This window comes from Ptychodera flava, assembly GCF_041260155.1.
Source record: "Ptychodera flava strain L36383 chromosome 23 unlocalized genomic scaffold, AS_Pfla_20210202 Scaffold_24__1_contigs__length_23054250_pilon, whole genome shotgun sequence".
NCBI lineage: Eukaryota > Metazoa > Hemichordata > Enteropneusta > Ptychoderidae > Ptychodera > Ptychodera flava.
In genome coordinates, this window is record NW_027248278.1 from 18,846,857 (window position 1) to 18,870,712 (window position 23,856).

The following is a 23,856-nucleotide window of genomic DNA, read 5'->3' on the forward strand; positions in this document are numbered from 1 at the left end:
AGGGCCTACACAGAGCATGGTGCTTGGTTGTGTTTAATACGAGAATTAGAAATGATCAGATATTCCAATTCACCAGTCAATCAGCGAAACTCAGCCGATAGAGTATATGAGATTCATTGAACATGGCATGGAGGTAGAAAGAGATCTCTTGCGACCTCCATGCCGTCTTCATGAATCTCATATACTCTGTCGGTTGAGCGTCGCTGATTTACTGGTGTTTTGAGTGTCTGATCATTTCTATTCTCGTAAACACAACCGTTGTATTAGGGACTGGTCAGTGTCTTCGGCCTAGGGGGCGGTGGATTATTTTTGCCGATGTCAAAAAGTGGCTGAAACCCCCATTCCAACTTTCAAAAACAGGGTGACCCACATTCCAACTTTCAAAAACAGGGTGACCCCCTGTGTGAAACAAAGGTTAACAAAAGGTGGAATATAAATTGAATAATTCAGTATATATATATATATATATATATAATATATATATATATATATATATATATATATATATATATATATATATATATATAGGCCTATATATAATTTTGGGGGTATATTTTCAACGATCAGTCATTGTGTCTTTTAATGAAATTGGTGTCATGTCAGTTGTAAGATAGGAACTTAAAAGTGTCAATTCTAAAGTTTGAGTACAGTATTTTGAATGAGCTGTATGTATTCCAACTCTCTTTATGCATAAGCAGATGTCCAGAAACTATTGTAAGGAAAATGTGATTGAAATATTAGTGCATGTTGCTTCTTATAGAGAAAGCAGAAAGTATTTAGAACTTGCCATGCTTTTCATATGAAGGGCATGCTGAAAAATATGTTTGATATTTTAAAGAAATGCGCCCAAGGGCGCGCCGAAAAATTTAAACATACAGATATCTCAAATATATATGTCAAATATATAAAGTTTTGCACTAGGACAGGGCTCTAAAAATATGTCTTATTATTATTAAAGTATGCGCCCGAAGGGCGCCCGAAAATGCAACTCAATGCTGAAATTTGTGGCTGGCACAATGCATTTTATGCAAGTATGAGCCCTTGTTAAACTTGAAAAACACACTGACCCCCCCCCCCCCCCCTTATTGGGCATTTCAAAAACATGGTGCTCCCATCACCAAAGTCAAAGACAGGGTGACCCCCATGAATCCACCGCCCCCTGGCTACGCAACTGACTAGTCCCTTAGCTACATGCTCGCGTGTACCTCCATGCTCCTTGTGTCAAATGCCCCGAGTAAAGTCCAAGACCAAGAATTGCTGTCTTTTTCACTCAAATTTACCTTCATCCATCATTGTGCACGGGTTTATTGCACCAAGATTTCAGTATTAAATTGTTGTCTTTATTCTCGTAACTGTGTAGACCGCGAAAGTTCGTTGCACAGCTGACGGACTGCAGCGGTCTCAGTGAACGATTGGTGTATGGTTGACGCCGTTGTATGGTTGACGAGTAGCCCTGCGTACAGGTCTGTGTGTTCCCGGCCGTATAACGCCGGGAACACACCCGGGGGAACACACAGACATGTACACAGGGCTAGGCTGCGAGCAGCCCAGATCAGTGGTGATCTCACCTGATAGCAATACCACGATCATTGTTGTGGCTATACCTTACTAGATCAAAATAAACCGGAAAGTTCAAATGCACTTTAATAGCACAAGCGCCAGCACTATCCCGGAGCACTATGCGTGTATTGGCTTTCGTCTTGCCAGGGTCTAGCCGCGTACGATACCGGACAGAGTTCAATCACGCTTTCTGAGCACAAGCATCACCAGGTATTACACTCAATCCAAGACGAGTCTGTATGTAAAATTTTCCCGCCGAGTCTGTGTATAAAACTTCCCAGCTAGCTGTATGTAAAATTTTCCCACCGAGTCTGTGTATAAAACTTCCTAGCTGGCTGTATGTAAAATTTTCCAACCGAGTCTGTGTATAAAACTTCCCAGCTAGCTGTATGTAAAATTTTCCCACCGAGTCTGTGTATAAAACTTCCCAGCTAGCTGTATGTAAAATTTTCCAACCGAGTCTGTGTATAAGACTTCCCAGCGTGGTGTGTCTTCAGAACGAGTTTGTATATGTAAAATTTTTCCACCTAGTCTGTGTATAAAAATTCCCAGTGTGCTGTGTCTTCAGAACGAGTTTGTATGTAAAATTTTCCCACCGAATCTGTGTATAAAACTTCTCAGCTATAGCTGTGCCCTCAGAACGAGGCTGTATGTAAAACCTTGCTGTGTGTAGTTGTATTATCAGATCGAGGCTGATATATATAAACTTTTTGCAGCTGTGCTGAGCTGAGTAAGTTTCTTACATATAGAACCTCGTTCTGATACAGCGATACTTCATCAGACCGAGGCTGATATAAGATTTTGCAGCGCTGTCAGATACTGTAGAAGTCAGCAGCAGCCTCGAAAACGAGGCTTAATGTAAAATCTTCGAGCTGTATCAAAGTCCGATGTACGTATACGTACGTACGTGCGTACGTACGTATGTATGTATGTATGTATGTATGTATGTATGTATGTATGTATGTATGTATGTATGTATGTATGTATGTATGTATGTATGTATGTATGTATGTATGTATGTATGTATGTATGTATGTATGTATGTATGTATGTATGTATGTATGTATGTGTATATGTGTGTATATGTGTGTATATGTGTATGTATGTATGTATTCTACATGTATATATATATATATATATATATATATATATATATATATATATACATAATTCCTCTCTATATATACATTTTCCACCTCTTCTATCTCTAAAAAGAGCTTGATTGTGTAAATTAATTTTTTTTACATTTGGCGCCTCGTATAACATACTACCTCACCCAAACCTTTTAAGAATGCAGTGGATATATAAATTGAAAAGCTGAGTGTCTCTGATAGCAGAAATGTATGACGCACATAACTTTCACTTCCTGAGCATCATACACTGTAAATTGCACATACCGATCAGTGGAGATCGATTCCGTGCTCTCATGACATTTTTTACGAAGAGGCAACGCGATAAATTCATACTTGGAAACGTTAAAGGCACGTCTGAAGAGATTTCGAGTCGCTAAAGCTTTTGAAGCTATTCCAAAGAATAGAATCGGAAAATAGGAAAGTGAGACGACGAAAAGTAGTCGGTGCATGTGTGTCGTCAGAAGAATTGAAATCGCCTTGAAGCGTTTTATTATCAAAACCATGGTACTCACGTTTGCTATAATTTGTATAAAATTAATACTTAGTATACACTTTCTTACAGTTCACCACAGACACATAATTGTATCAGTGCTACAAACATGTTTAAGGTATGGACGATTGCTCTGGTTTTCACTGTTGCATCAATGATGGACTTTTCATGCGCAGATAAAGCAGATATCCCTGGACAGGTTAGATCAGACGACCCGCATGCATGTTTATGGTTCATAGCACGTGATGGATCCAGGTAAAATATATAAGACTATGGCTTTTCGATACAGAGATTCTACCAGGTGTTCTTCATTATATTATTATTATTATCATTTTTTTATTATTATTATTATCGGCTGTTTGGCAGAGTCTTTCAGAGGTCAAGAGTACAATGTCATATAATTATCGCTCCGATTGAAAAGCATATTGACTTTTCATATACTCTGTAAAAAGTTGATGATGATTCCGATAAACTTCGCTTGATGTAAATGATGTCTTGTTCATTAAGCTATTTTGTTCATAAATTAAAGTAACGTGTATATATCATTGTGAGATTATCCTCAGGTTTACAAAACGGACAGGTGTTAAATGTATTGGCACACATTATAGTATGAACCTAAAAATGAAGGCAAATCACATCGATTAATGATAATACTGAGACTGACGTAGAAATCAAAAAGGGGCGTTTTCTTTTAGTATTTTTAGATGTTGCAATGGGTATTTTAAAATCAACGACACGAACCTGATCGAGAAATGTGTGGGTAAGTTGTATGTGTCCGATTCTGAAGTTGATTGTGAAATTGTATTAACTAATACATATTATTATATTTCAATGAGATCAACAATAGTCTGAAACTCATCTCTGTTTGTGAATCCGATCTATGGTAATCATCAATACTGCTTTATAATACTTTGTTTAAATCAATGTACATAGGATTGCTAGTCGTCTGGCTTTTCTAAAGCTTGCACAATAGTTACTGGCGGGCTAAGCGACTTGCGCAACTCTCGTGTCACAAACGATCTGGCCGTTTGTTGGCATAAGTGTTACCACGTGAGCAAAAAGTTGATATGACTTCGAACAATCCAAACATTGCAGTTGATAGGTCGCAAACTTCATTAGGTCGAATTTCTTGTCTTGGATGATCTGAGAATAGCAAGGACATTCAATAAAGATCGGGAAATTAGATCGTATATACAGTGAAGTGATGAGTAGGCCTCTATCAGGGACTGTGCCTGTACACGGTTATATCCATTCGATGATACTTTAACCCAATTTTCCAAAGAAAGTCACATACTTGCCAGAACATTCTTATTTGGTAACACAGAATAACGACACACTATTCAATGGTGGTGAAAAACTCCCGGAAAACTCTACCTTCTCATTCATGGATATTTATATGGCGTGCCGTCATTATGAATCATTTATACAACCTTACCCTGCAAAGTTAAAAAGTGTCTGTGTTTCGCGCGCTTTCACCCCATCACCTGCGCACCAGTATGCAACTTCATATTATTTTCATTTCGCGATCATCTGCTGAAGTTCAATCCTTTTATTTGATATTCCCACACATGCGATATACTTTGGGCAAATCGAACATCTCTGCTCTATGTCTCCGCTTCCTGTGATTGTCTGACCTTCTGTTTATTAATCACATTTTTACAGAGTGTCCCAGTGGATCTTATGGTTTTTATTGTCAGGACCGCTGCGTCTGTGAAAACAGTGGAACGTGTAACAGAGTCGACGGTTCCTGCCGTTGTCCTTCAAGATATTTTGGAAATGCCTGCCAATATCACTGTGATTGTCGAAATGGGGCTACTTGTATGTATGATGGCAGATGCTCTTGTTCCGATGGCTTTTACGGGGAATTTTGTGAAAGAAATTGTTTATGTCCTGAAAATAATAGGTGTAATAGTGTAACAGGCGAATGTATCTGCAAAGACGGTTTCTATGGAAGGTCATGTTTGCCTTGTAAATGTTCGGACACTGAGCAATGTGACCCGCTTACTGGCAGGTGTTTATGTAGACCTGGATACTATGGTGATAAATGTGACAAAGAGTGTTCTTGTTTCAATGGGGCGTACTGTGGCAATGATCATTTCGATAGTTGTGACTGTTCATCAGGTTGGACTGGTTCTAGATGTACGGATTGTGATTCTGAGATTGTAAGCGCAAATGGTCTTTCATTTTGTTACGACAAGTGTTTGCACTGTTACAACGGAAATACATGTTCGTTTCAAAATGGCGATTGCGAGTGTTCACCTGGTTGGCAAGGTAACAGATGCGATCAGAAATGTGACCCAGGTTTCTATGGTAATAACTGTTCTGAAATTTGTCAGTGTAAACGTGGTAGGTGTGATCACGTGACAGGTATTTGTCAGTATGAGAGTGAATGGCATGGTAAACATGATAAAGACCACTGTCCTCACCGTTGCTTGGTGTGTTTGGGTGATATGTGCACATCTTGTAAACCTGGATGGACTGGTGAACGTTGTACTACTATATGTAAACCTGGTTTCTATGGACACGGTTGCCAGGAAACATGTGCCGAATGTAACTGTGCATTAAATTGCCATCATATCAACGGAAGTTGTCCTGATGTCGTCAGGTAAGATTGGCTAACACTTCTTCTCATTAATCAATTTAAAATTCGTCTGATTTTGTGCGTTAAGTCATGCCTATGCAAATAATTCTTCCGTATAAATATTTAAGGAATTTTGCCTATGTCAAATATTTCTACAAAGAGGTTAGACCAATATTTTCTATCTTATGTGGGTACTCGAAATTTAATTTCAGGTGCGAGGAACACAAAAGCAAGTTCCAAAACTGTAGAACATGCATTGAAAATCCGTTCAAAGTCGAATGTCACAATGGATGGACCGGGCATTTCTGCACTGTCCGAACTAGCGTGATTACTGAGATTGTAAATGCAAATAATAAAGGTAGGATTCTGTGTGTCTTGACATTTAATTTAATCCGTGACCAGGCAATATTACTATTCCATATTCAAACGTGGAATAGAAAGAGTGGCACACTAAGAAATAATATACAGATTCGCAAAATCTTCATACGCTACAAATGGCATAGCACATTCATTTTCGCGAGTGCCAGAATGTTATCAACATCTCGTTTTTGTTTGAATACTCAGCGGAAAGGTTGATACTTATAATGAAATTATTATTATAATTTAGGAAATCACACACACACACACACACCACACACACACATACACATAAATATATATATATATATATATATATTATATATATATATATATATATATATATATATATATATATATATATATATTGATGTATTAGATAGGAGTGGATTCAGGGCATGGCAATCGTGACTTATGCAACTTAACTGTACAAAAAGCGGATGATAATTATTTACATTTCGGTGTACTCTACCCATTTATATATTGAACGTACGCAGCAAAGAGTGTAAATACTAGTTAACAGTTTGAAATTTGCATCATACAATGTATACATGTATAATTGGTATTCACAGTGGGCGAATCAGAATGTACTTAAACAAAAAGAATTTTAATGTGTTTCTGTAGAAGTTCTCGTGTACTTCAGGCGCCTTTGAGTATAATATGATCATTTTGTAATATGGGTTACTATTCGATCAAAAAGTGTGCATTGCAAATTGTGAACTCCCTATTGGATCGATCTCAAAGGACAATCGAGTAAAGATTGCTGTAACTTTCCAATTCACAGACTTCAATGTAAGTTATGAGTACAAGACCTCAAATTCAAGCACGACACGGGAGGTTGAGTCACCAATATCTATGGATCAAGGCTTCACTTCCCCGAACGTTATTCTTGTATCGGCTGTCGTCGTATTGGTAATGATCAATGTTGCTGTTATTACCACAGCGTGTTATCACTACGTTAAACGACAAGAAAGATCAAGAAAAGGGTATGTATGCTTTGTCTACAAATCTTATAGCAATTATATCTACACTGAACTTAAGCCTTAATGGCAGTAATTTCTTGTGTGTTATTTAATATATATTGTAGGTTTTACTATCAGAGAGAGAGAGAGAGAGAGAGAGAGAGAGAGAGAGAGAGAGAGAGAGAGAGAGAGAGAGAGAGAGAGAATACTGATATGATGCGTGTTATCACATTAAAAAAAACAGTTGACATGTACTGGCTAGTCTCGTACATATAGTAGCTTCGCGAACAGAAACTCAAAAAAGCAAATGGGAAAATTACCTGACACGTATCTTAATCTCGTTTAGAAGGTTCTTTATTCGTAATTTGAATTTGAAGGAAGGGTTTAATTTGAAAATAAACTGTCTCCAAAAGGATTCCACTTGTAAAAATCAGCAATATACAGTGTGTTTCACCGGGAATATTTCAAACCAAGTACGGATGAATCCAGGCATTCTGTCAGATACATGTATTTCATTGAAAGGGGCCAGGTGTCTTTCTAGATGCCATGGTTATGTCGTTGATGATGTTCATGCTATCCCCTTTACAGGAATGACGATTGTGGTAGATACGGTAGAAATGTCGAGTTCAATGGTAAAGTGTAATTTTTTCTACATAATGATAACCACTGTCTTTATTGATTCTTACGATCATATACACCGAAACATGTTTGAGACATTGTTTCACGCCTCGACCGTTTTGGCACGTTGAACCTAAAGGACATAATCAGTAAATTCGAATGTGTTTTTCAAACGCACGGTATATTTTTTATTTAGCAGAAATTTTCTAGAAGCTATTTCATGGCAATTACTATGAATGCTCCCTTCACATTATATAGACGACCAATAATGACACAAACAGTTTATCGTCAAGTCACCTTCAAATTGCTATATCACAGTATAAATTTTATCTCTTAAAGATCATCAACGAGCTGGAAATACTTCTGACTATGAAAATATTCCCAGAGGAATTACAATCAACAATGAAAAGTATCAATATCTTTGTGACTTCACACATTCGCAGTACCAGAAGCTAGGTACATCGCCGGGAGGATCTCGGACACATAAATCAATGTTATAAATTTGCTTTTATACGTCACACAATCCGCCAGATCGAAAGACATTCACAACGGAAGGAGTATGCGTTCCCCGTTGTGTGATGACACCATAAAATAAACGTAACAGCTAACATTCTATAAGTCGAACACACAAAATATGTGTCATCAAAGACACAAGGCACAAACTTTCTCTTCACTCATAGTAAATTGCTTTTTTTAATATGTCATGTATTTGTAACGAAATGGTTAAGTGAGAATACGCTGCTACGTTGATGTAAGGCGAGGATAATCTTCACATGAAATGAAGTTTGAAATAATAGGGCTTTACTATTTTACATAAATTGAAATAATGAATAATGTAATGTCTTGTTAGATAGTTGTCTCTGTTCCTTTGTTTTAACGGTATCCAATATTTGATATAGAAATGCTCAATGGAAAAACAACATCCATAAAAAGATTTGTTTAATCTTGTTCAGCTGAAATGGTTGTACTACAGAATACTACAAACGTACTACAAACGTTTTCACTTGAATGCGCAGTCTCTGTCTGTTTCTGTAAATAATATAAATTTAGACTGTGCTAAGAGCGATAAACTACTTGGTGTCATGATAAACCATACACTGGATTGGTCTGACCATATCCGATCGATTGAATCTACAGTTAAGCCCAAATTATACCTTTTATCAAGAGTCAAGCGATTCTTGACTCTAAATTCAAAGAAGATATTTTATTGTAGTTTTATTTTATTTTGTTACTGCTCTATTGTTTGGGGTTCAACATCAAATACTAACTTACAGATTCTCGAGCGTCTACAAAGACGTGCAATTCATATTATTCTTGATACTGATTATTAGACTTTATTTAAACTCGATAGACTGTTGAGCCGAAGGCTCTTCTCACACAGTGTCGAGATGCAAGAAATATACAATATGTACATTAAGGAATATAAAAAACGGAACAGAGAAAAACAAAATATTAAGACAGCAAGAAATAGACGACAAAATATAAAAAACGCCAAAAATGGCTTAAAAATTACATTTTGCCCAAAAGATGAGACTTACATTTCGTTTTAACGATGCGACTCAGGTTCATAGGTCAATTTTAGCAATTTCTTTTTTATTTCAAATTTCGAACCACTGACACGTGGTCTTTCTTTTGCGGAAAGGTGTTGGGTCACATCGTACCGGGAAATTCCTGAAATATTACTAAAATGACAAACTATCAGCTACACCGCGTGCCATTATTTCCCTTTTGTCTTAACGGTCGCGGATTACCGACCACGATATCTTTGATAAACACGCAGAGATTATGTATAGGCTTTGCGGTGTAGTGCGCATGCGCTAGCTTCAACGTTAGGCCCAGCGTTTTGAACTCCGCATGTATCGGTACGGCAAACACGTCGAGCAGACCAAAGCCGGCGCTCGCGCTCCGTACCGTCGAAAAAGCAAGCGAGGTCCACAAAAGCGGACCTGAAAAAGACGGCAACGTGCGCAAAGGTCGATTTAAATGTAAAACAGTCCGACTTTGGCTCATACTCCCTGCAATAACGATCAAGAATGCAGTGAAGAGTCAGATTTGGCCGAGGACGCAGACGATAACGGAGACGTGCTCAGTTCAACAACTATGAAAGTATTTGACACGCTGCTTTTCGAACATATTAGGCTATGCTGATTACATACCCGAGTCCAAAATTAGCCTGAGCGAGATGAAACTTCTGTTAGTAGCGATAATTTTATCACTCTTGCTGTACATGCTTGGTGTTAGTATCGTGTTCTTTTATATTTTTAAACTCGAGTTTTCCATCGTGCAGTCTTTTCGTGTCTGCTGAGAAACCTTGAACAACACCGTACCCGACATCACGCGACATTTATGTCAAGGAGTTTCCCAAGCCAGTGCAGGAGTTCATACACACATAATGTAGATTCACAAGAGCAAGTTCACCGATCTGCTAATTTTCGAAACGAAATGCAAATATTTTTTTATTTCATGCCTTTTCTTTCTTTAAATATAACCCAAAATTTAAATTACGTCAAACGTGAATTGCGAGGGTTCACAAATGATTCTTGTGTGCGTGTTGTCTAAACTTATCAACTACCCGCAGACTCCACAGCTGCTAGCTGGACCTCAACACTGAACGTAAAACAAACCCGGCTCAACTTCTAGAAGTGCTGAAACTAGCAATTTTTGATATATGAGGGCAGTCATCGAAAGTTTGACTAAAAGTAAAAATCTCCGAAATAATTATGTGTGCGCTGGTATTGCGCAAGTCGAGTGACTCCACTGTAGACTAGTCGATACTCTGTCTCTCGGAACACGCTGTCGATGACAGCCTGCACTGTTCTACGCTACGGCGTGATTATTATTAGTTTGATAAAATCGGTACAAGAACACATATAAATAAAGTTTGAAAAAATAACATGAGTCAATCTCTCCCGTCGTAACGAAGGGCGACAAGTTTGCAGTGCGGTGCAAAAGCTAAGAAAATACGACAGATATTTATTGTTGTCAAGAGTTACGTGTGTTCGTCTCATCTTGAGGTAGGAAAACTAGCAAGTGACGTCCCATTCGCACAGTGTCGGCGCTAACATGAACTTGACAATCACTTTTCACAAAGAACATGCATAAACCTGCATAAATTGCCGATCGCGAGACAGGAAGTAGACAACTTGAGTGTGAATGCCCGACGCGATCGCGCGACGACAGCACATAAGGCTCGATCGGATAGACTTTTTACGCAAGTTTCGACGTATTCGTCTTGACTGTGAACTCTGGTAACCAGATTGTAACCGTTGAGACAACAGTGTACAGTTAATATGCTAGTTAAACGTTCCGAAAATGGATTAAATCGCTAAGTACCCCTTTGTGTTTGTTGTGTAAATACCACCCACTGCTGGCACTAAGCATTTGCCAGTTCAGTGTATAATTTCTTTCTATTTTCACACGATCTGCAATCCTAAACATATTTAAAATTCCAAAACTGACTCTAAATATTTCAACTTAGTCCTGGTGTAAGAAAATTCGCAGAAAATAGTGCGCGAGTCGGACTTCTTGGTCACAATGTGTGACGCATAGGTCGTTTACACAAATCGTCGATTTTCTCAGTTCCGTTTTTGGCAGTGCGTACATTATTCAAATAAGTATAAGTCGGCGGCGCCTGGACAGATTAGCCTGATTTTTCACCTGTGGACAGTGAATGAATATATCTGAAAGACCGTGTCTCAGATTTCCGATAAAGGGCCTGGAAGTGAAGATATCCTGACAAACGTGAACAAAGGCCGATAATTTATGCAAAAAACGTCAAGTTGACACTTTGAAGGTGCATTGTGCGAAAACAAAAGCGAATTTCAAAAATCCGGGACACGGTTTTTTGCCCAGTATACCTGGCCGTCGATTGCCGTCGATTGCCGTAAACAGATCACCAAGGCCGATTGGAGATTTGTACTTACACTTTTTTGAGTAAAAAAACTAAAAAACACGTGTTTTTGAGTAAAACAGCCGTATGCGCACTGTTTTAAAAAAAACTAACAAATTTTCTGAACTCTTCGGTGACCGAGCAGATAAAAAAGTACCACATGTCGGGTGTGTGACCACGTCTTCTTTGTGAAAATGAGGATTGAAAATAAGTGACAATGAACCCGAGTCGCTACCTTAAAAGAGTGAAGAGTAGAGAAAAATTTGACATCTGCTGGTAAACTATTCCATATTTTGACACCGCAATACGTAAAACTCCTCTTAAAAATTTGAGTTCTGTGTCTTGGAATATATAATTCATTTCTGTCTACAGATCTTGTACTACGACTGTGGACGTTCTGGAAACTTCTAAAAACATTCAAATAATTAGGAGCCAAATTATTGTTATTAAAAACAATCCTTTCTCTAAATGGTAACCAGTTTAAAACGTCGAATAAATTACGACTAGAGTGCTAAAATCTGAGTCTAAAAGTACTCTGGCTACAGCTTTCTGTAGTCTTTCAACACGAAGTAAAAGTTTGTTGGAACAATGACCCCATATGTTAGAACAATAGTCAAAATGGGGTAATAGTCGCGCCAGCGGCTTACTGACTACGCATGCGCTTATTCATAATATACTATGCGAGTAACCGGAAGTGTACCCTTCTTTCATAGGCGCCGCCATGTTTTTTTTCGAGTACTCGTAAATAGACAAAAACGAAACAAATTACCATTATATAACATGCCTTTTATAAAATATACCTCTTTTATTAGCCAGTAAATGTTATTATGCACTTTGTCGCTGATACAAAATATCGTTAATATAGATAAAGGGAGAAAACTGTCGTGCATATGAACGGGGGCATACGCAAAGAATGCTGGGATTGAATTATAGAGGAGCGCCCCCTGTGTCAATAATTAGATTCAAAAATTGCCGGTTTTTAGACGGAACGCGTTAGTTTTCAGCTTGCAAGTGGAAGGTGGGCAGTGCGGTTACCATTGCAATGATAATGATTGCATAATACGTCCCTTGTTTATCGCAATAGGCTGTTATCATTGTAAAAATTGCCAATTTTTGTCCAAAATTTTTCACGCTACAGAAAATCTGCCCTGCTGCAGGGTTTGATGTCGTGTACGTACGTAAACTGCTTTCATCAGAGGGAAACTGGGCATACCGGTAGTTGTCATATAAACGTTTATGAAGTAACAATTACAGTTTATCATGAATCAATACAAATAACATTGCCAATCTTTAATAACCCCTGGCGCGACACCAAGGGCTGAGCCCTATATAATATTATAAAATTCGGATAGTTTTCAATCGGATTCGAACCCACAACATACGGCATCAGTCGCCTAGCTGAAAGGCCAGAGACAGAACCAGTCGGCTAAATCTCCACTCCCAAAAAAGAGTGGTTCAATAGCCGGCTAAGTTGTTACATTTTTCTGACTGAGGCCGCTCAACACGTTGTAGAGTTCGTGAAGCACTCACGCACGCATGCTCACTATCATACATCGCACATACACACTTTATCGAAGCGAAGAAACGAATTTCATCGCTTTAACTGGGCGAACGATAACCTCGGGGACAATTCTGTCCACCAGCAGTGTTACCTACCCAGGGTAGAAAATTCGGATAGTTTTCAATCGGATTCGAACCCACAACATACGGCATCAGTCGCCTAGCTGAAAGGCCACAGACAGAACCAGTCGGCTAAATCTCCACTCCCAAAAAGAGTGGTTCAATAGCCGGCTAAGTTGTTACATTTTTCTGACTGAGGCCGCTCAACACGTTGTAGAGTTCGTGAAGCACTCACGCACGCATGCTCACTATCATACATCGCACATACACACTTTATCGAAGCGAAGAAACGAATTTCATCGCTTTAACTGGGCGAACGATAACCTCGGGGACAATTCTGTCCACCAGCAGTGTTACCTACCCAGGGTAGAAAATTCGGATAGTTTTCAATCGGATTCGAACCCACAACATACGGCATCAGTCGCCTAGCTGAAAGGCCACAGACAGAACCAGTCGGCTAAATCTCCACTCCCAAAAAGAGTGGTTCAATAGCCGGCTAAGTTGTTACATTTTTCTGACTGAGGCCGCTCAACACGTTGTAGAGTTCGTGAAGCACTCACGCACGCATGCTCACTATCATACATCGCACATACACACTTTATCGAAGCGAAGAAACGAATTTCATCGCTTTAACTGGGCGAACGATAACCTCGGGGACAATTCTGTCCACCAGCAGTGTTACCTACCCAGGGTAGAAAATTCGGATAGTTTTCAATCGGATTCGAACCCACAACATACGGCATCAGTCGCCTAGCTGAAAGGCCACAGACAGAACCAGTCGGCTAAATCTCCACTCCCAAAAAGAGTGGTTCAATAGCCGGCTAAGTTGTTACATTTTTCTGACTGAGGCCGCTCAACACGTTGTAGAGTTCGTGAAGCACTCACGCACGCATGCTCACTATCATACATCGCACATACACACTTTATCGAAGCGAAGAAACGAATTTCATCGCTTTAACTGGCGAACGATAACCTCGGGGACAATTCTGTCCACCAGCAGTGTTACCTACCCAGGGTAGAAAATTCGGATAGTTTTCAATCGGATTCGAACCCACAACATACGGCATCAGTCGCCTAGCTGAAAGGCCACAGACAGAACCAGTCGGCTAAATCTCCACTCCCAAAAAGAGTGGTTCAATAGCCGGCTAAGTTGTTACATTTTTCTGACTGAGGCCAATTGTAAAATATCATCTTAGCTCTCTGAGTTAAAAAGGGACGAATACGTTTTAGATGCAGCAATTTAAAGGCTACCTTACTACAAACTGATTCCATTGTGCCAACCAAGGATCTTTATCGTAGATTACGATGTTTACCACTCGCTTTTAAAATTCAATTAAACAGACTGGTCCTAGTTTTTAAAGCTAAGGAAAAGCTTGCACCAAGCAATATTAATGAATTTTTTAACGAATACCGTCCTTTGAGAAACTTACGATCTGCAAATAAGCATCTTTTAGACATTCCAAGAGCCAGAACAGAGTTTTTCAGAAAGTCATTTCAAGTAACAGGTGCAATTGAATTTAATAATTTACCTTTTTATCTTAGGGAGCTGGAAGATGTTAATGATTTTAAAAAGGCTTGTCATAATTATTTATTAACCAAATACATCGAAACTTGTTAATGCTGTTTTCTCACGCCCTGTATCATTTCTTGCGTGATTTGTACTGTGTCTCTTTTAATATTCGATTGTTTTTGTGTTTTATGTCTTTTTGTGTCTCGACCTCCATGAAAAGAGGTTTTCGTAACCTATGGAGTTATCGAGATTAATAATAAAGTTTAAATAAATAAATAAATTTAAATAAATAAAAAAAACGTGCAGCTTCCTAAATACTCGGTATGCCAAAGAGATTACGTGATGGCAGTGCAACCCCCTTGTACGAACGCGTATAGAAACACAATTGATGAAGTGTATTTGTGCACGTGATTTCGTTTGTATCATGGTCCATTCGAATTACAAGTTTAGCCATTAAATGCCAGAAACAGCCAACGTTACGGCAAAACATGTGAAAATCATCTCTAGGTAATTTCCATTGATGGTTAAATGGAATCAAATGCCTTTTGTTATTGTTTTGTTATGAAAATTTCCCATGCAAGTATGAAGGTCTCGTTTATTCCTTAAAATGATCGAAATTTACTCAGCTGTGTTGACACCAGGAGAGTACGCTAGGTCAAATACACACTGGATGAGTATCAATATAGATCCTACCAATTACCAGTACGATGGCTAGTAACGATGGTACGCAGGAATACCAGCCTTTCAGTCTGTACTGTTAAGGAGGTAACCCAATTATTTATGTCATTCAATACGTTACTCCTATAATGATGCACTTAATGGTCATTGACGGATCCTCTCCCATTCTGAAAAAAGTAGATCTTTCTTAAGTTGCGAGTCATTACGTTTTAAACTAGTTAGAAACTAATTATTTTAAATTTACGAAAACAGGGAGTAACGACATTTCTCTAAAACAATTGGCATGGTGTTATCACACCACTTTTAATCATAAAGACTAGCTGAGAGAGAGATTGAGAGAGAGAGAGAGAGAGAGAGAGAGAGAGAGAGAGAGCGCCACTGAAGCACAACAATGTTTCGACAGGTACCTGTCGACATAATGCAGTTTATGTTTCCATTACATGGTAACTATCAATCTTTGACGACGACAGTAATAAAGCTAACATTGTCACATTTATAGGAGTTTTGCAAATACTAACGGCTGTTTATTGTGCTGGCTTGACTCTAACTAAGTGGCAATTTCTCATTCAACTTAGTTCTCATAATATGAGTCGTGTCACGCTGTTGGTATGACCATATTAGAGTTCAAAGGTCGAAATTACAGTGAGCAGATTCAAGTCGTCAATAAGCACTGCCGTCCCGTCCAAAAGAACATACACTGTTTTCTGAAACTAGTCATTGTACTCAAGTATGTGGAGTTTCCCAATACGAAGGAACAACCTCCTGCTCTATAACAGTTGCTAATTAGCATTATACCAAATCGGTTGCAAAGGAAATAATACTATCTAGCGTAGACGTTGACCAAGTCAGAACATCATGTTTTGAGGTTGAGCTGTAGACAGCCGCTAGTTTCATCGTGCCGCTATCAAAAAGACCAATACTCACTAGTTGTGTGCACAACAAATTAAACAAACAAAACACAAAGTTCGCCGGGGACGTTTCTGATAACCTTACCAACTCAGTTTCAAAATGTCGACCATTGACCTGATTACTAATGCATGCAAACCTCTGCGCCAAAGGGTATAGTTCGCTACATGTCAAGCTTTAGTGGATAGTTATCTGAACAACAGGCAAAACAGTTCCGCCATGCCTTCCCGGTCTTTAAATAAGCGTTTTGTAGTGAAACCTATTTGCAAACTTTTGGTTTCACATTGACAACGTTAGACCTTGACAACAATTTAGTAACAATATAATAACTTAGTAATCACGAGACTGGAGCGTTCCGACGAGCTGATGAGTTCACATCACTGATGAATTTGAATTGTTTATGCAGTCAATAAGCTTATAAAGTCCGGCAAGAAATCCATAGTAATCCGGGGTATGTACAGCTTTCAACATTTTGACCAAGTTTACACTGTAAGCAGTTTCCATTCTCATTAATAAGTATGCTGAACAATTTATACCGAAAGATAAGTGATTCGGATTTTCAAATAATATGCTCAGTCAATATCGTTACCGGATGTACTCAGTACAAGATTTTGGCCCAATTTATATTCTCTGTAGCATATAAGTCAATGTAAAAGGAATTCAAGGATGCGTTTCATGGCATGTCCAAACGTCATGTTTACTCCCCATTATTGTTGGATGAATGACTTTTTATGATGGGTATTCCTCCATCCATGGCACGCCCTGACATATATATTTACAAATAGGGCCATCTCGGACTTGGAGGGCGCCATATACAGGACAACGTTACCAATATACCCAGTGGAACAATTCACAGAAAGCTATATGTCATCAATTTTACATAAAAAGGGACCCCTTTTAACACGATGGGAAAATACTTGTATGGAAACATCCTCCCCAAGTCTTCGAAATCTATGAGGTTAATTTTGCAATAAAATATACACAAAGATACAAGATTGGCCATTTCATGCGACTTGTCCTTAACGCCCCGGCCCGCTCGAAATGGACCGGGATCAGAATTAACGCCGTGTTTGAGTGGGTGGTTAATGGGCATGGTTGTGCATAATTAGCGTTTACGTAACGGTTTGAGCGCTGGCGGTGTATCTGTGTAAGCTGTTTGCTCCCCTGCGCACGGTCAATGCCAATAACGGTACGATCAAGAGGAACACGAGCTACTGCACTGCAGGTAGCAGTATTTTTGCATCATTTAGAACGGCCAGTGGTGGGCTACTTTCTCAATTCATATTTGCGTGGTCGCGGTCAGCAACTTCACCTAGCGTGTACGATGCCTGGTGTTCGGGCGATACGGCCTCCCACCACAACCTTGCTAACACTGACAGCCATAAACAGAACAGGCGACATGCGGTTGTAATTCGGATTGCGCAAGAAAAATTCTATTCGATCCCGCTCTGTGCCTACCCGAACAAACTGAACTGGTAAACCGCTCACAGATTGTATCGCAATGTATATTGTAAGCTTACGTTATGGAGCTAGAGACGGAGCTCGATGGATACGTTCATGTAAGACAATATGGCCGGCCATTGAGCCCTTGACCGTGAATCGCTGGCAAACTAACGATTTGGGACATCAAGAGAGCATTTTTTTGCAGTCTGTGTGCAGTAGAGTTATTGGGGTGGGCATAGATCGGAATCGAGCTGATTTCGGCAGATAAGGTATACACAAACTTAGTACAAACTTAGTACTTTTTCGTACGTGTTACAAATTTGGACCGCGTGTCATAGGTATTGTCTAGCTGCGCTGCGGGTCCATAGCTGTGGTGTTCCCAGACGGGATTCCTGCCTTTTACGGGCTGCTTTTGACTTTTAGGCGGGGTTAAAATCGTAAAAGTCAAAACCAGTACGTAACAGGCAGGAATCCCGTCTGAAAACACCGCGGACCCACAGCTAGGTATTGTCAAGGCAGTCGGCAAGGCTGCGGTGGGAAGCCGGATAACGCCAGGAAAACACAGCATCGTACGCAGGGGTTACAGCTTTACCGATCGTGATCTCAAGTTGCACAATCGAGATATTACAGATTGTAGACAATAACATGTAACATGATTTCGTGCTCTGATAGCTTCGGTGGTTAGATATGACGGATCGTCGACTGCACAATTGGCCATGGTGATAAGATGCTGACGAAATATCATCGTAACTACCGCTACAACAGACTGAGGAGACGGTCGACAGAACCGCTTATAAAGACAAAATTTTCAATATGTAAATGTGACCTTCACATTGGCAAAGACTTACAGAACGACGCTTACGAATGCGATGGTTTGTTATGGAAATATGACCTTCAAAAACGACGCTCACAACAAAGACGATAGTTTATTATGGAAATGTAACCTTCAAAATGACCTAACATTCTCACAATGGCACTAGTTTATCAAGACAAATTTTCATTATGTAAATGTGACCTTCACATTGGCAAAGACTTATAGAACGACGCTTACGAATGCGATGGTTTGTTATGGAAATATGACCTTCAAAATAACACTAACATTCTCACAATGGCACTAGTTTATTATGCATATATCTAACCTTTACAGTGCAAATGTGACTTGTAAAATTAATCCCAAATATGCTACATGATAAGAAAATGTTTTCTTTTGGCACAACCCACCCCAAAAAAGCTATCTCAATTTAAAATATCGCTCACCAATATGCCAATTTATTTTGTTTCAACTGGTCGCATAACCCTTCAAATGACTCCGTCCTCGAACGTACCACAGATCGGATGTACGTCCATACTCCGTCTCGCTGTCTCTCTTTGCGGGAATAGATTGTTTGTGGTACGTCCATACTCGTAGCGATATACAAATTTAGGAGAGCATGGGATCTTCTAAGCTTCAGCATCTTGATGTGTCACGCTGTACTTTGCTTTGTAGCGTGGTATTTATCGAAATACCGGGTATGTTTATATTTTACAGCTTTTATCACGGTCCCTAGAGGGGCTGCTGTGCTTTTATGATGAATTTGGACAAATTTTGAACAAGAACATCTACCTGTTCCGTCTTTTTTATCTGCCTGTTACAGCAATCGAATCACGATTGTTGGTCATATTTAGTTTTTCTACCTTTCAAGTACGTGTCGATAGCGTTCAAAAAGTCTTCGTACGTGACAGATCGAAAAGGGTAATGGCTAGTTGTGATATTAGGCGAAGGAAGACTTTGAAAATTTGTATAAAACCTGCAGCATATAAATGTCCTAGACCAAATGGTAATCTTAGAAACACTACAATTCGCACCAATTATTATAGGCTGCAAGTGTCGATGTTGGCCTAATAGAGCAGTTCACGGTTACAGGTTTGTTACTAAATATAGCTATACGCTCGCGACATCGGACACTGCTGCTTGATGCAAACAAATTTTATCAATGTTGCTTATACATGGCTGTTTTTGCAGCTTGTCCTCTGAGTCGTGAACATGCCTTTTAGTATTCACTGTTACACTAGCAGTCGCCTACTAAGAAGTATTTCCATCATCATTGCATACGTAATTTTCACAAGCGTAATCTAAAACTGCGGATTAATATTTATATTTGCATATTCATGAAGAACGATGACGTAAACTCTGTACAGCCTCATTGGACATGTCATTGGGCCTTGGCGTCACAATTAGAATTTTAGTTATGCCGTTGGAAAACCTGTCACCGTAATCATAAGAAATTTCAAACAAGTAGCAAAAAAAAAAACACAAAGTGGTCGTCCAGAACTTTACGTGAAAATTCCTAATCCGAAAGATGCGTTGAAGTCGAGTACCTGTTCCACCGCAGTTTGAAAGTAGAACAACTAAGGGCTTACTGGGCATATACGCAATGAGACAATTTTACTTGTTTCGGAGACGATATCTATGAGATAATTTCAACTCTTTTCAATTGCAGGAACGTTTCGGTAGGATAAAAAATGAAATTACGAAATGTGTTTACAGTTTTATATGTCTTCTCGTCACCATGCACCATAGACTTCGACAATCGTATCGCTTTTGCCGTCTAAGACGTCACCAGGGACTTTTTGGCGGGTTACCTACACAGGATACGGTCGAGGTGTCTGTTTCCCATTGTTTCCTTTGCTTTTAGACTTGTCGGGTAATCAGGCTTTCCCAACTTTGGTGAACTAGAACTTGTCTCGTTAGTACTTAGGGTATATGAATATTCATAACTATGTAGCCTATATGTCTGGCATTTCTACTGCTAAAACAATTTTATTACGATCATGACTAAGTAGAGTCTCCGAATTCGAATGTTCAACATGTCTCGTTCGATGCACCTCAAAGTAAACTCTGAACAAGAACACGCTATTCGTGGTTTGTTCGCCCATTATGGTTTGGAGCTTCAAGAAGAGTTCGAGGGCAATTGCCATGACAACATCGTCGCCGACAGTCTTCTGAATGACAGTGGCATTACAACCGATGTAGTAGCAGTCCCAAGGGACTCTAACTGCAGCGAATGTGAGTCCTGTCTGTGTCAGCCTTGCGTCACGACATCCTGGCAAGAGTGGCTTGGTGAGGGTCAGAGACCAAGCGTCCTAAATGCCGGCGTCAGGAAGCGCATTTACAAGAAGTATTGGACAATGTTGGACAGAAGAGGCGCTTGGAAAAACGACCTATACTTGTCCAAAAAAGCTGAGCTGATGCAGGCAGATGGGTTGTTGTCACGAAACGGCAAGTAATGCCCTATTGCGTGTTGAAACAAGTGCGGTCACTGTATCCAAACCTGCCTAACCAGCCATACAATGGCCATTGGTGGATGTAGATGGCATAAGTTCATAGCGTGTGTAATCTGCACACACAAACCAAACGGCCCTTTTCAGGGCCACCAATTTTTCAAGAAAGGGAACTACCGTATAATGATTGTGTCGATTTAGATCGTGTTCCAAGCGCTGCGCCTCCTGGTTCCGTTCACCCAGCCCGGCCCCGCGTACGACACTGTGTGCCCGGCGTTGGGTACACGGCCTTCGTATAACTAGCTCTGCATGGCAGGGCTGTGTGTTACCGGCGTTATACGGCCTCCCACCACAGGCCGTATAACACCGGTAACACACAGCCCTGCCATGCATAGCTACCGTATAACCAACCACGAAAACACACAGCGTCGTCGGCACTGCAAAAACAAGTTGAACATTCATTGATACATCTTCGACTCTAAAACAAGACCGCAATGCATTTGCAGCCCAGTACTACTAGTGCTACTACGACTTTCTTCGCTAAGGTATGGCCCGAGCTGTCTCGGCAGATACGCTCTTGGTTTACTTTTTGTAATCGATCTTGGGTGCACAACAAATGTTTGCGCATTTGCAGCTTTGTGCGTCCCTCGGTGACTGACAGCTGTTTGAAACTAGTAACCACCGTTTTTAGCGAACGCGTCTGACTGTTCTTACATTGATCTTCCCTAAAAATCGTCGCCATGTCGAAGAATTACGCTATGACTGGTTTATCATTTTGTGGCCATTATGTTTACAGTACAGTAGGAGCTGTTACAATGTCAGTAAGGTTTGCTTGAGACTCATTTTCGGTGATTTTCGCGGAGCGGCCTGCCTAGCTGTTGCAAGTTGTCACTCAAGCACCATGATGAATTTCCAATGAGGTAGGGGGCCTTTTATACCCCGCGCACCGGTTTAAAATTAACGAAGTTGAACTTCATCAACAAAACGTTTTCAATATCAGATGATTAAAGATCACGGCTACAGTCATAGAATGGTGCATGTTATGGAAAATAACAATAAAAACAGGCTCCCCTAAAAACAAAACAAAACAAATAAATAGTTGGTAAACTGTCAAATTAACACCATACTTTATGTGATTTCGTGCAGATCTAGAGTCAGTTAAATATCAATCAACAAATCTCACAAAACATGATATATACTATTCACTTACAGTCTCGATCAATCATATTCAGTAACTGTGTTCATTAACAATAAACTGTATACCTTTAGGTCAGAAATCCTTCTAACGACAATCTTATATTCCTTTTCCCGCTTGTTTGGAAGAAAAGAAACATGGCAATATTTTCCTGTAGAAATTGCTGCTCATGCTACTGACCTATATCTTCATGTAGGTGTTCCTGTCAATAAAATCCCACTGATACGATAGTGACGGGTATCAAATTTGCCGCCCAAATAAAGCATGACCACTAATTGGTCATCTCGGCTCTTCTTACTATCACGAACAGCTGCATTGGACAATTCACCAAACACTCTAACAAATGCGAAAAGAGAGAATTTCTGTTCATGTTCAGAGCGTATGTTGGTTATATGAAGGTTATACGTCAGAACTGTGGTAATGATTGACAGGTCAACGTCATCTAATCATTATGAGCATAATGAATGTGTAATGATGTAGACAAAATTGCTTCATACTTGGTTGCGCGCGTTGCAGTCACTCTCAATTTTCAGAAGTTTCAATTAATGCGAAAAGTTGGTTCCATTTGAAATGAATTGTTACACATGTTAATGACTGCTAAAAAGACACTATTTTGTTCATTCCGAAGTGAGTACAAATGAGCAAAAAAGGCATTCACCAACTGACACTAATGTTGACACTACTGTACCTACAGAAAGATCACAGGATCAATCCCCAACTCAGAAAAACTTCCACTGCTATTGGTCATGACCTTTGGAAACAGTTACAACGGGTGTCTATTCCTTTCTTTTCTGGTGATAAACGGACATATGAAAATTGGAAAGCTGCTTTTACTGCTTGTATTGACCAAGCTCCTGCAACTGCTGAATACAAGTTGCTACAGTTACGTCAGTGCTTGTCAGGGGAAGCACTAAAAGCGATAGAAACCTCGGACATTCCGCGACAGCATATGAAGCTGCAAAAGACAGTTGAATCGAAAATACAGAGGTAAGCGTCGTCAGATTGCTCTTCACATTGAAGAACTTGAGAACTTTAAAGCAATACGCCAAGGGCATCCGAAAGATGTTGAGAAATTTGCTGATTTGTCAGACATAACAGTAATTAATTTGAAGGAAGCTGGTCGAGATGATGAGTTAGGTCAGCGATTGCTCTATATCAAGCTGCAGAAGAAGATGACAAAAACGATGTTATCGCAGTATCATCGTTGGTTATTTGAAAAAGAGAAAATAGAATCGGTAGAGGTACTAAGAGAGTGGATCAACAAAGAAGCAGAATTTCAGACAATTGCTTTTGAAACTGTTGAAGGTCTAAGTGACAAACCTGCAGGTGTTGTCGAATACAAAAAGACAAGGAATACTAACAAAACATTCTTTGGACATAATGAAAGTACATTCGGTTACAATAATAAGCTAGAGGTGGACCCGGACTGTGCAAGTTCTGCAACAATCATCATGGTGTGTGGAAGTGTGAGGAGTTCAAGAAAATGGATGCTGTCAAAAGGTGGGACTTTGCAAAAAGAGCTAAACTATGTTATCGTTGCTTAGGAGACGATCACCAAGGTAAAATGTGTCGTCGAACAAGAATCTGTGGAATAAATGGCTGCAGAGACAACCATAACAGACTTTGCACAAAAGTTTCAGTCCAAGTCGACAT

General features: G+C 39.6%; 1 long non-coding RNA gene across 1 annotated transcript; it reads left to right on the forward strand.

Annotated features, from left to right (window-relative positions):
- The first annotated feature begins 4,850 nt into the window (after positions 1-4,850).
- LOC139124859 (uncharacterized) lies at positions 4,851-8,398 on the forward strand. Its single transcript, XR_011550073.1, has 5 exons — positions 4,851-5,788; positions 5,977-6,103; positions 6,906-7,107; positions 7,672-7,715; positions 8,041-8,398. It is a non-coding gene; the product is annotated as an uncharacterized lncRNA (long non-coding RNA).
- The last annotated feature ends 15,458 nt before the right edge of the window (positions 8,399-23,856 follow it).